Source organism: Benincasa hispida, chromosome 2 (assembly GCF_009727055.1).
Source record: "Benincasa hispida cultivar B227 chromosome 2, ASM972705v1, whole genome shotgun sequence".
In the NCBI taxonomy this organism is placed as follows: domain Eukaryota; kingdom Viridiplantae; phylum Streptophyta; class Magnoliopsida; order Cucurbitales; family Cucurbitaceae; genus Benincasa; species Benincasa hispida.
In genome coordinates, this window is record NC_052350.1 from 1,155,754 (window position 1) to 1,167,450 (window position 11,697).

At 33.8% G+C, this 11,697-nt stretch overlaps 1 long non-coding RNA gene across 3 annotated transcripts; it reads left to right on the forward strand.

The window, feature by feature from the left end:
* Positions 1-8,263: 8,263 nt before the first annotated feature.
* Positions 8,264-11,697, forward strand: LOC120070698. Of its 3 annotated transcripts, none has more exons than XR_005480015.1 (4): positions 8,264-8,662; positions 10,210-11,239; positions 11,335-11,422; positions 11,524-11,695. It is a non-coding gene; the product is annotated as an uncharacterized LOC120070698 (long non-coding RNA). The 3 variants fall into 3 exon arrangements; XR_005480016.1 differs by having other exon boundaries at positions 10,797-11,239; positions 11,524-11,693; XR_005480014.1 differs by lacking the exon at positions 8,264-8,662 and having other exon boundaries at positions 8,681-11,239; positions 11,524-11,697.

Here is an 11,697-nt window from a genome sequence, read left to right on the forward strand (position 1 = left end):
CTTAGAGAAGACTCATCAAATTAGGTATGATTACTACATTATTTAGTTGTCTAATATGTTGCTATCCTGCAGTTATGGTAGCAAAGTTTAGTTATGTCTTAAGTAGATTTATGATAATTAAAGAATTGTTGGCTATCCTGCAGTTATGGTAGTCAAACAACTGGATTTTGATGTGTTTTTTGTTGGCTATCTTGTGTATTTATGAATGTTTACGAAGTTGTGTTGTGGGGGGGGGGGGCCTCCCTGACTTCTTTTCTGTAAAATTTGGATTAAACCATTTTGGGGACAAATTTGAGTTTTATGTGTGTTGGTCATTGTTTACTTATTTTGTATGTTTTTTATGTTCGGGAGGTTCCATGTTTGTTGTGGGGGTGGTAGAGTTTCATTACACCCATCTTGTTCTTGAACTTGGCTATTTTGTATTAAGGACAAAGAAAAACAAGCCCAACCAGCCCATGTTAACAGGTGATGTGGCCCTATCCCAGCCAGCCAATTCTGTAGAAGGGCCTCCTATTGAAGAGTGACACATGTCCCTAACATTGTTTATTCATTTACTGTTTTGCCCTTGTGTTTAGGGCTCTGTACTTTAAAACATAAGCAGTTGTATTCTTTATGGTGTGTGTTGAAAATAATTGAAGATAGACTACAGTAGTTCGTGCTCTCTCCTTGCCTCTTGCTCTCTCCTTGCCTCTCGCTCTCTCCCTGTATCTCGCTCTCTCTTTGCCTTTTGCTCTCTCTCTCTGTATCTCGCTCTCTCCCTGCCTCTCGCTCTCTCCTTGTATCTCGCTCTCTCCCTGAATCTCTTTGCCTCTCACTTTCTATGAGTTTCCTCTTCTCTTATGTTTTTCATTATTTTAACTTTTTGTGTATTTATGAATGTTTACGAAGTTTAATGTATTGTGATGGGGGATTGAGATAAACCATTTTGGGGACAAATTTGAGTTTTATATGTGTTGGTCATTCTTGAGGCGTTTTGTGTATTTTTTATGTTCGGGAGGTTACATGTTTGTCGTGGGTGGTGGGTAGAGTTTCATTACCACCCATATTGAAGTTTAAATGTGTTGTGGATGTTTATCGATATAATATTTCAATGTTTTTGTTTTATTATAAAATGTTGTTCGGAGATGAGTTGGGACAATTATTGAAGATGCTGTGTTCGAGAAGTGTTCTAGATGTTGTTTTGATTTTACTTCTTTTATGTATTTGTGATATGAATGTTTATCGACTTCGTTTGGATATTGTAATTTTTTTACTTGTTATAATATGGACTTCATTTTTCGTTTTTTAGTTATGTGAATCTTTATTTGGTATAATATGTTTTACAGGTTTTCAGATCAAATTTTAAAAAATTACAAATGATATATTAAATTTTAATACTCCCCACGCATATAGGATCTCCCGACGCACTTTACAACATCCGGAGTTAGGGGAGAACTCTGGCGTCGGGAGTTAAGAAGGGAACTCCTGACGCACTACAATGCGTCGGGAGTTCCCTCATAACTCCCGACACCATTTAAAAGTGCATCGGGAGTTCCTCTCCCGACGGATTTCTCCCGACCAAACTTCTGACGACTGTTTATGCGTCGGGAGATCCTCTCCCGACGAATTTTTCACACTTTCTAGATGAAATGTGACGTCGAGAGAAGTCAGATTTCCTGTAGTGGTATATTGTTAAAGGGGCCCACCACATACGTAAAATTGTTTTGTTACATTTTAATTGTGAGTATATGTTTCGTTGTTTATTATTTCAGTTGGTGTTACTCAAATATATGAAAATATGAGTTCAATCCATAAGTTGAATGGATTGAACTTCAAGATTTGGAAGGAAAGCCTAGAGATATTTCTCGGGTATATGGATTTGGACCTCGCATTAAAGATCGATAAACCTACTTCTACTGAGAAACAGCCAAATCCGGCTAATATAGAGAAGTGGGAACGATAAAATCACATGTGCCTGATGATCGTTAGGCACTCCATTATTGAGTCTTTTTGGGGGCTCTATCACGAAAACCAAAAATGCTAATAAGTACCTTGCTCAAGTTGAGAAATATTTTGCTAAAAATGAAAAAAGAGAAGCAAGTAATCTTCTGATTTCTTTAACTTTTATGAGGTAATGGAAACATAAGGGAGTATATTATGGAAATGTCCATCTCACAGGTAAATTAAAAGCACTTGATATTGAGATAAATGAAAATTTACTTGTGCATCTAGTACTTATCTATCTTCATGCACAATTCACTCAATTTAAGAAGCTATAATACTTAGAAGGATAAATGAAGCATTAATGAACTTATCTCACGATGTGTGCAAGAAGAAGATAGGATTAAGAGAGAAATGACAGAAAGTGCTCATTTGGCGATTAGCTCTCATGATAAGAAGAAAAGAAAATTTGTGGATGTTGTAGACAGGACATCTTAGCAGAATAAAAAAAAAAAAAACAAGCTACTGAAAATCTTTATTTTTTCTGCAAAAAGAAACGTCACTCAAGAAATATTGTCCCAAGTACGCTAAGTGGTGTGGAAAGAAGGGTAAACTTCTTACTCTGGTCTGTTCTGAACTTAATTTAGCTTCTGTACCTACAGATACTTGGTGAGTAGATTCTGGTGCTACTACTCACATAAGTATATATCAATGCAAGGTTGTCTATGGAGTCGACTGCCAAGTGATGCTGAAAGATTTATCTATGTGAACGATGACAAAGCAGTTTCAGTTAAAGCTATTGGGAATTTTAGATTACTTTTAAAAACTTGTTATTTGAATCTGAATAAGACTTTTGTTGTACTGTCATTTAGACGAGATTTAGTTTTTATTTCCAATTTGAACAATTTTGGTTTTTTTTGTTCTTTTGGAAATAATAAAGTTACTATTTTTCAAGATTCCAAGCTTATTGGTGAAGGGAAACTCAACATGAGGAGTTCCTTGAGCGGAAGCAAATCGTCCAAATTCCATTGTGATTGAACGCATACTTTTACAGTTATACAAGAAGATTATGCAATCAAATTAAATTATAGCATGCTTTTAAAATAAAACAAAGGTTGAGAGATTATATCTTTGAAGAATGTAATCCCTCGATCCAACTTGTTCACGAATGCTTCAAACAAGTCACGAACACTCCTCTCAAACAATCAGCAAACAGCAACTCGATCCTTGAATTAACAGGGACACTACCACTTGGATTCCTTGGTATACTAAAGGTGAGAATCCAAAAGTGGTGGGCTCTGACTATTTTGGTTAAGAGGATATTTGTGAGTTTGGAGGAGGAAGACGATCGAAGAAGCACTATCGCATAGGAACTTCTCGATCGTTTAGGCTATCGCATAGTAAAGACTTTCAGTCGTGTAGACTACCGATTAGATAAGTCTTCCTATCGTGTAGACAACAAAAGCTTATCGTATATGCTCTGTGTTTGTCATATAGACTATCGTATAGTCTCAATTTTCATTCTCTTTCTTTTTGTGTTAGCCTTCGTTGAAAACTTAGAAGAAAATAAAAAAAAAATCCTTTTATTCCAATTGCCATAAAGTTTCCATAACCACCCACTAAGGTAGTTTTTTAGAAAAGGGGATTATTATTCAAAATAACAAATAATATATATAAATATGATAACCAACTTGTCATATTATATTTATAACCTCTAGTTATAATATTGCATAACATACATTACAAACTATAGTTCTTTTTCTCTATTTTATAGCATTTAATATCAATCATATTTATATTAAATTAACAACTATTTGAATTTCATTCAAATATTTATTCCTCTAATTAATGTATCAAATACATTATATCAATTATATCATATATAATTGAATTAATTTAATTATATCACATATAATTAAATTATCTCTTATTAATTTGAACAATTCAAATCAACCAAAAAATTGATTCTCAACATAATCCTTTTGAGCTACCAAGGGGACCTTATGGACTTGTAGCTTGAAGCTTCAACGGTATGTGAATAATTAATTAAACTCTTTAATTACATTATCTACTATCCGTTAACTGTTGAGCACTCCACTAAAGACCGAAAGTTGCACTCTTCGCACTACAAATATATTTATGTATCCATTGAATATAACCTATAACAACCAGACCCCCTAGGATTTAAGTTAGGCCGTTACTAAATACATGCATGCATGGAACGCAAAACGACACTCGGTTATGGCGAAATAAATGCTAATTAAATAAGGTAAGTTCAAAAGATTTTCATTAAATTCAAATACTTAAACAATAGTAGGGTACCCATAAATTATAAAGGATAGTAAATGAGTCTGGAAAATGATTCTTAAAGTAAGTTTTAAATATCAAAACTAAAAGTTAAGAGAAACATGAAAAGAACTCTAAATTTCATGATGTGGAAGCGTAAAAACTAGTCCCAGTGGCTCGATCACGAATTCCGTTTGTCCATTGCCAATGCATCTCTACCCTTACCTGAAACAACAACATGAGAAAGAACGAGTATAAAATACTCAGTAAGTAACCCCACTACTGGGGTCATGCTAGGCATCTATGTCCTCTAGATACACACTTCTGGTGAAACTTATAAACTGCTCTAGTCCTCATGGGACACATACGCACATGAAACAAGAAGGAGACTGAGACCTATTCTATTGCAGTTAAGTATGCCCACTACCTCTGGTGAATCCCGAAGGAGACACAAACTGGAGGAGAAACAAACTCGTGAATCCCGAAGGAAACACAAATTGGTGAATCCCGAAGGAGACACAAACTGATGAATCCCGAAGGAAATACAAACTGATGAATCCCGAAGGAAACACAAACTGATGAATCCCAAAGGAAACACACACTAGTGAATCCCGAAGGAAACACAAAATCTAATGGGCATCTAATTAATTAGTAAGAACATTTGCACAGTCTCGACATCATAATCATCACTGTACGAATCTATGACATACATATAAACCTCAACATCATGGCTCTATAACATACATATATACTTGAACATCATGGTTCTACAACATACATGTGTACCTCAATATCATCAGATCAAATACAATTATGGAAGCACATACTATCTCATACTAGCATTCAAGTATCTATGTGGATAAATAAATAATTCGGATCTCGTAACAGAACATACTTTAATCATGTTATACTATCAATCTTTCATACTGTCATTCTGCTATAACCTTCATTTAACATGCTAGCATACATCTAATGTCTGGCCCATGGGTAGTTGCAATAGTAAGATTACTTACCTTGATATTAGGTCGAACCAAAAAGCAATTGAATGTTTGTGAAATTCTTGAATCCTTAATCAAGCCTAAATATAAACCAAGCTTTAAAATTAATAGTTAAGGCCAAATAACAAACACCCAAATATTACAAAATATTTCCAGATAACCTTACCTAAGGTGTGGTCCAATTCGAATTCACCTTCCAAACCTACAATTTTAAGTCTAAATAATTAGCAAACCAAACTCTTCTTCATCTTGAATGAAATTCTTGAATCAACCCCCTAATCATAATTCAAAATTAGGCTTACATGATTAAAGCTTTAATCAAATACATACTTCACTACCAATGTCTCAAATAAATTATCCATATGTAGCTTCGTCAAAAAATAACTTCCAAATGACTTTACCAAAATTTCTCAACAACCAAAATTAATCCACAAGAGGGTAATCAAAGCATAAAACTTACCAAAACTCACTAAAAAAAACTCCAACTTCACTAAACAACACCTCAATACCTTCACAAACTTGAATCTAAAATTGAAACACAATGGGTATCAACCAATTGATGCCAAAAGTAAATGAGTATTCAAGAATCAACCGAAAACAAACCCAAACGGCAGAAATCTTACTCAAATCGATAGATCCAATGACGGCAAAAGCGAACGACGCTTGAGCAATGGTGGACGGAGGTCATAAAGAAGAAACTGACGCAGCGGCTTTAGGCGGCGTCGGACAGGCTCACAAATGTGAGGAAGAAAAGGGGGATGGGGTTTGACTTTTTATAAAAAAAAAAAACAACAACAATAATAATAATAAAACAAAAAAGGAAATAAATATAATTACATTTAATTCATTTCCGTTTTATACTATTAAATTCCTTTCCGTTTCAAAAGAAAATTAATTCCTGCCATTAATTTCCAATTTGAATAATTTCACGCCAACAATTAAATTCCCGCACTTACATTTGAAGTCCAAAATTCCAAAAATGCCCTCCAACTAATAACAATTACTGAAATTCCAAATAATAAAGTTACTAAAATTACATTATTACTAACAAAAATTGCGGGGTGTTACATAACCAATCAACAGTGCGATGACCTTTCACAAATTGCTCGTAAGTAGAACTGGGCCAAATTACCATTTTGCCTATGTAGTTACATTTAACTCTTTAAGTACCATTGATTCCTCTTATGAACAATAAGTCATAGTCTCACTATGACTGAATCCTCTCTAGCCAAGAGAGGGTGTGGCCACTATGTTCAAGACTCGGAATCAGCCCTTAACGGAGCAATTTATCTACTTGTCCCTACATCGGGGAAGGAGTGAATTCCATCTTGTGTAGCTGGGTTTCCAGCTCCCCAATCAGATGAATCCGCAAAATGGTAGACTTGTTGAGTTGGCAATTTGGCCACTTTCACCAATACAAATCAAAGGACTACCACCATGAGCAGGAGTTCATAACTCACTTAAGATTCATGTCATGTCACCTATGGTCATCCTAGTGAAATGTAAGTCTCTATTATAACGGTATTATATAAAAAGACTAATCATTTCGTGGTCTGGTCTTATACAAACTCTTTATATAGGATACCCCGCTCGCATATCTCTACATGAATGATCAGGATCAGATCATTTGTAGCACTTTACAACATTTATAACACCTATAAAGTGGGTCGTATGTGTAGTGTCAATAGGACAAGGTACCCAACCTTATCCATCTACTACAGACCATTTAGGTTATTATTTAAACAAGATCCACCTGTATGTCTCTACATACTTGTTTAAATTTACATAAAATAATATCGGATCTTAGTTTATTGGATTGAGTATATGCTGATAAAATAACACTTATTTTTATTAATAATAATATGTTTTTACAGAGTTTACAAACTACTAGATTACAAAGAGATTTAGGACACCATTCCCAACAATTGGTACAGTTATTTAATTGATAATCTATATATGCTTGATTATTTTGCTTTATTTAATAAGATTCTGTTATCTAATTCATGTGGTACAAAGTATAAATTAAATGAGAATTTCGCTATGTTAATACACAAAGTAGGTCACATCTCTAAACAGAGAATTCATAGACTTGTGTAAGATGGAATTCTTAATTCCCTTCATTTAAGTAACTTCAACATTTGTGTGGAATGTATTAAGGAAAAAAAGAAAAACATAAGAAAATTAGGTGCCAACAGATACTCAGACGTCTTAGAACAAATACATACAGACATTTGTGGTCCATTCCTTACGTCTTCTTGGAATGGACAACAATATTTTATAACGTTCATAGACGATTATTCAAGATATGAATACCTATATTCATGAAAAGTCTCAATCTTTGGACGTTTTCAAGTCTTTTAAAACTGAAGTTCTACTTCAACTTGGAAAAAAAATTAAGATTGTCAAATCTGATTGTGGTGGTGAACACTACAGTAGATATGATAGATTAGATGAACAAGGTCCAGGGCCCTTTGCAAATACCTAGAGGAAAGTGGAATCGTCCTGCAATAATTATGCCGGACAAACCTAGCATGAATGGTGTATTGGAAAGGCAAAATAGAACACTTAAGGACATGGTAAAAAGTATGATTAGTCATTCTTCTATACCAGAATCCCCCTGGGGTGAGGCACTAAAGACTGCAACATATATCCTTAATAGGATACCTAGTAAAGTAGTAGCTATAGGGTTGGCAAAAGAACCCGCAGGGTCAGGTCCCCACGAGGCCCATACTCGATCGGGTCGGGAAATCCCCGGTTTAACTTGGAATGGGGTCAAACCGAGGAAATTTTTTGGGTCCCCATCCGGGGATGGGGCGGAGATAAGGACGGTATCCCCGCCCCGACGCTGACGCCAACCTCAATTTATTATATATATATATATATATACACACACATATATTTGGATACAATTTTCATTTCTACCCAAACCCAAAAGCTAAAAATACAACTCCAAATTAATAATTCTACCCAAAAGCCCACAATCTAAACTCTAAGCCCAAGCCCAATCCTAATATTTAATTTTTAAACCTAAAAAGAAAAACCCTAACCTGAAATTTCAATTTCATGCTTCTTTCTTTCTTCCTCTCTCACCAGTTGCCAATTTCCTTCCTCCCCACACGTCAACGGTATTGCCTCCTCGCCAACGCCTCAGCTACCGACTTCTTTCTTCCTTCCCCTCTCACCAACTTCCTCTCTCACCAAGCCAACGCCCAACGATAACGAGCGTGCCTCACGGAAGCTGCCAATCGTCCAACACTTCATGCCAAGAGTCCAAGACCGTTCGTGCCTCGCCATTCGCCAATGCCTCACTCGCCAACGCTGCCAGTCCGTGCCTCATGACCATTTTAAAGCCGTTCGTTCGTGTACACGCCAAAGCCCAACGCCTAACACTGTAACAATAACACTGCCAGTTCGTTAGTTCACGTACACATCCGTTGAAGCCGAATTTGCCGTTCAATGTAAGTTACTTTACTAACATTTTTTTTAATTAGATCTTAAAATGTTGTTAAAATTTTTGTTTTTCTTTTTTACTAAAGTTCTTGTTACTAACACTTTTTTGTTGTTAAAATTCTTAAAATGTTGAAATTATTTGTAATTAAAATTATATTAAGTTGGTTATTGTTGTTAAGTTTGTTACATTGTTAATTATTTGTTGGTTACACTGTTAATTATTTGTTTGTACATTGTTTAAATGATAAAATTATTTGTTTCTGGAGTTTTCTTTGTTATATTGTTTAAATGACCAAATTATTGGTTTGTTGAGTTGGTTATGGTTTGTTACATTGACAATGATGAAATTATTTGTTTGTTTAGTTGGTTTTTTTTTGTTACATTGTTTAAATGATGAAATTATTGGTTTGTTGAGTTGGTTATTGTTTTTTTACATTGTCTAAATGATGAGATTATTTGTTTGTTTAGTTGGTTATTGTTTGTTACATTGTTTAAATGATAAAATTAGATAAATTTCATAATTTAAAAAGCTAGAATTATGTCTTCAAATATAGATAGATTTTATAATTTATTTTTGTTTTCTTTTGTATAGCTTGGTAGGTTCCAAAAAATAATGTCTTCTAATTAAAGTCTTATTTCAAGTCCAAGCCCAAATTTAACCCCAAATTCAAAGCCAAATTTAACTTCATGCTCTTTAAATGGCGATAATTTGAATGTTCATTATTGTGTTATTCTTGGTGAGGAGAGCATTGAGAAGGGGTCTTTAAAAAGGAGATTGACATCTGTTGTTTGGAACCATTTTAAGATTCAAAAAATAAATTGAATAGACAAGGTTGTTTGTAATTATTGCAAACGAAAATTATGGGGTGATAGTAAAAATGGAACCAAGCATTTGCATGACCATATTAAGATATGCCCCTATAAAGGACAAAAAGACATACGTCAATCCCTATTGATTCCTAACAGAGAGAAGAACAATACATTGGGGTAATATAAATTCGATTAGAAAGCTGCAAAAAAAACATTAGCTAGGATGATAATCAATGAATATCCTCTCTCGATAGTTGAGCATGACGGTTTTAGGGAATTTTGTAATGTTATCCAACCATTATTTAAGATGGTATCAAGAAACGCAATAAAGAAGGAGATCTTGGAAATTTACGAGATTGAGAAGTTGAAAACTATGACATTGTTAAATGAGATTAATAGAAAAATTTCCCTTACAATGGACATGTGGACTTCCAACCACCAAACAAAAGGTTAAATGGTTGTCACTACACATTTTGTTGATGATAGTTGGGTTTTGCGTAACAAAATAATCAGGTTTATATATGTCCTTTCTTCACACACTTCTGAGATGTTTCATGAAGAAATAATGGAATGTCGGTTAGATTGGAATATTGATCGAAAGTTGTCATCTATAACTGTAGATAATTGTAGTACAAATGACTCCATGGTTAATATGTTTGTTGATAGTCTGTCTGGTAATTTAATCTTGGATGGAAGTTTCTTTCATATGCAGTGTTGTGCTCATATTCTGAATTTAATTGTGAAGGATGAGCTGGCAGTGATAAGACATGGGATTGAAAGAGTTTGTAGTAGCGTGGGTTTTTGTGTGCATACACAAAAAACGAAGGAGAAATTTTAGGAAATTGCCGTTTGAATGTTTATGATGATAGGATGTTGAGTCTTGATTGTTGTACTAGGTGGAATTCTACATATTTTATGTTAGCCATTACATTGAAGTACAATGTTATTTTTTATCGATTAAAACAACGTGAACCAAAATACAAGTGTTTGCCTTTAGATCAAGATTGGGTATTAACTAAAGAGATATGAGAAAAACTGAAAATATTTCATCATGCAATTGGAATATTTTCTGGATCCAAATATCCTATTACTAATCTTTTTTTTGTTTCCTAAAAATTTGTAAATTGAAATTGGCTATTTTTGAGTGGATGAATTTTAGCTTTCAATAGATAAGAGACATGGCTGTAAATATGGTTTCAAAGTTTGATAAGTATTGGAAGAAAATTCATGAGGAAATGGTCATAGCTGTAGTTTTAAATCCTCGTTACAAATTGAAGCTGATTGAGTTTTACTTCCCTAGAATTTATGGAGATATCTTTTTTCTTGAGGTAGAAAGGATTAAAAAAATTTGTTCAGATTTGGAAAGAGAATATCAACTGAAGCATGAAAGTGAAGGTGATGATTCTCGCTCTAAAAATTTGGATGGAACATCAAAGATTGTAGAATTTGATATTTTAATGATTATGACTTGTTTGTATCAAATTCCAATAAGATGAATCAGAAGCAACAATTTGATGCATATTTGGATGAACTTGTCTTACCCCGATCATCTGATTTTAACATTTTGAGTTGGTGGAAATTGAATGGGGTTAAGTATCCCATTTCACAAGAGATTGCTAAAGATATATTAGCCACTCCCTTATCTGGTGTCGCATCAAAGTCTGCTTTTAGTACATGAGGTCGGATTGTAAGCCCACATCGTAACAAGCTTCATCCGAAGACAATAGAGACTTTGATGTACGCTCAAAATTGGATTGCAACTGAAGTTTTGACAGGTATGTTAGTTTGTTTATGTTGTTTTACCTATCTTTAATATTTAATATATTAATATTTTTTTTGTATTATAAATATGTGATGTGACAACATAAAGTACTGGCACGGGAAAAGAAATAGTTAAACATTTAACAACTATTTTGGAAGATGCAGATAACTCGGATGAAGATGAAGTGATAATTGAGGTATGTTCAAGGATTAATATTATTTTTTTATGACTAATTTTAAAACTTGTTTTATAGTTATTTTTTTGTAACGTTATTTGGTAATTATATTTTAAATATAGGAATAATGCTCAAAACTAAGGATGGGACGATCATAATGTCAAGAAATGAGGAAATTTTGAAGAGAAGACATCGATCAAGAGTAATATATAATCATGGTTATTGTATTTTTAATTATATAAGACATGATTTTAATTGACTTCCTACGCTCGAACTTTATTTAATATAAGTTGTAA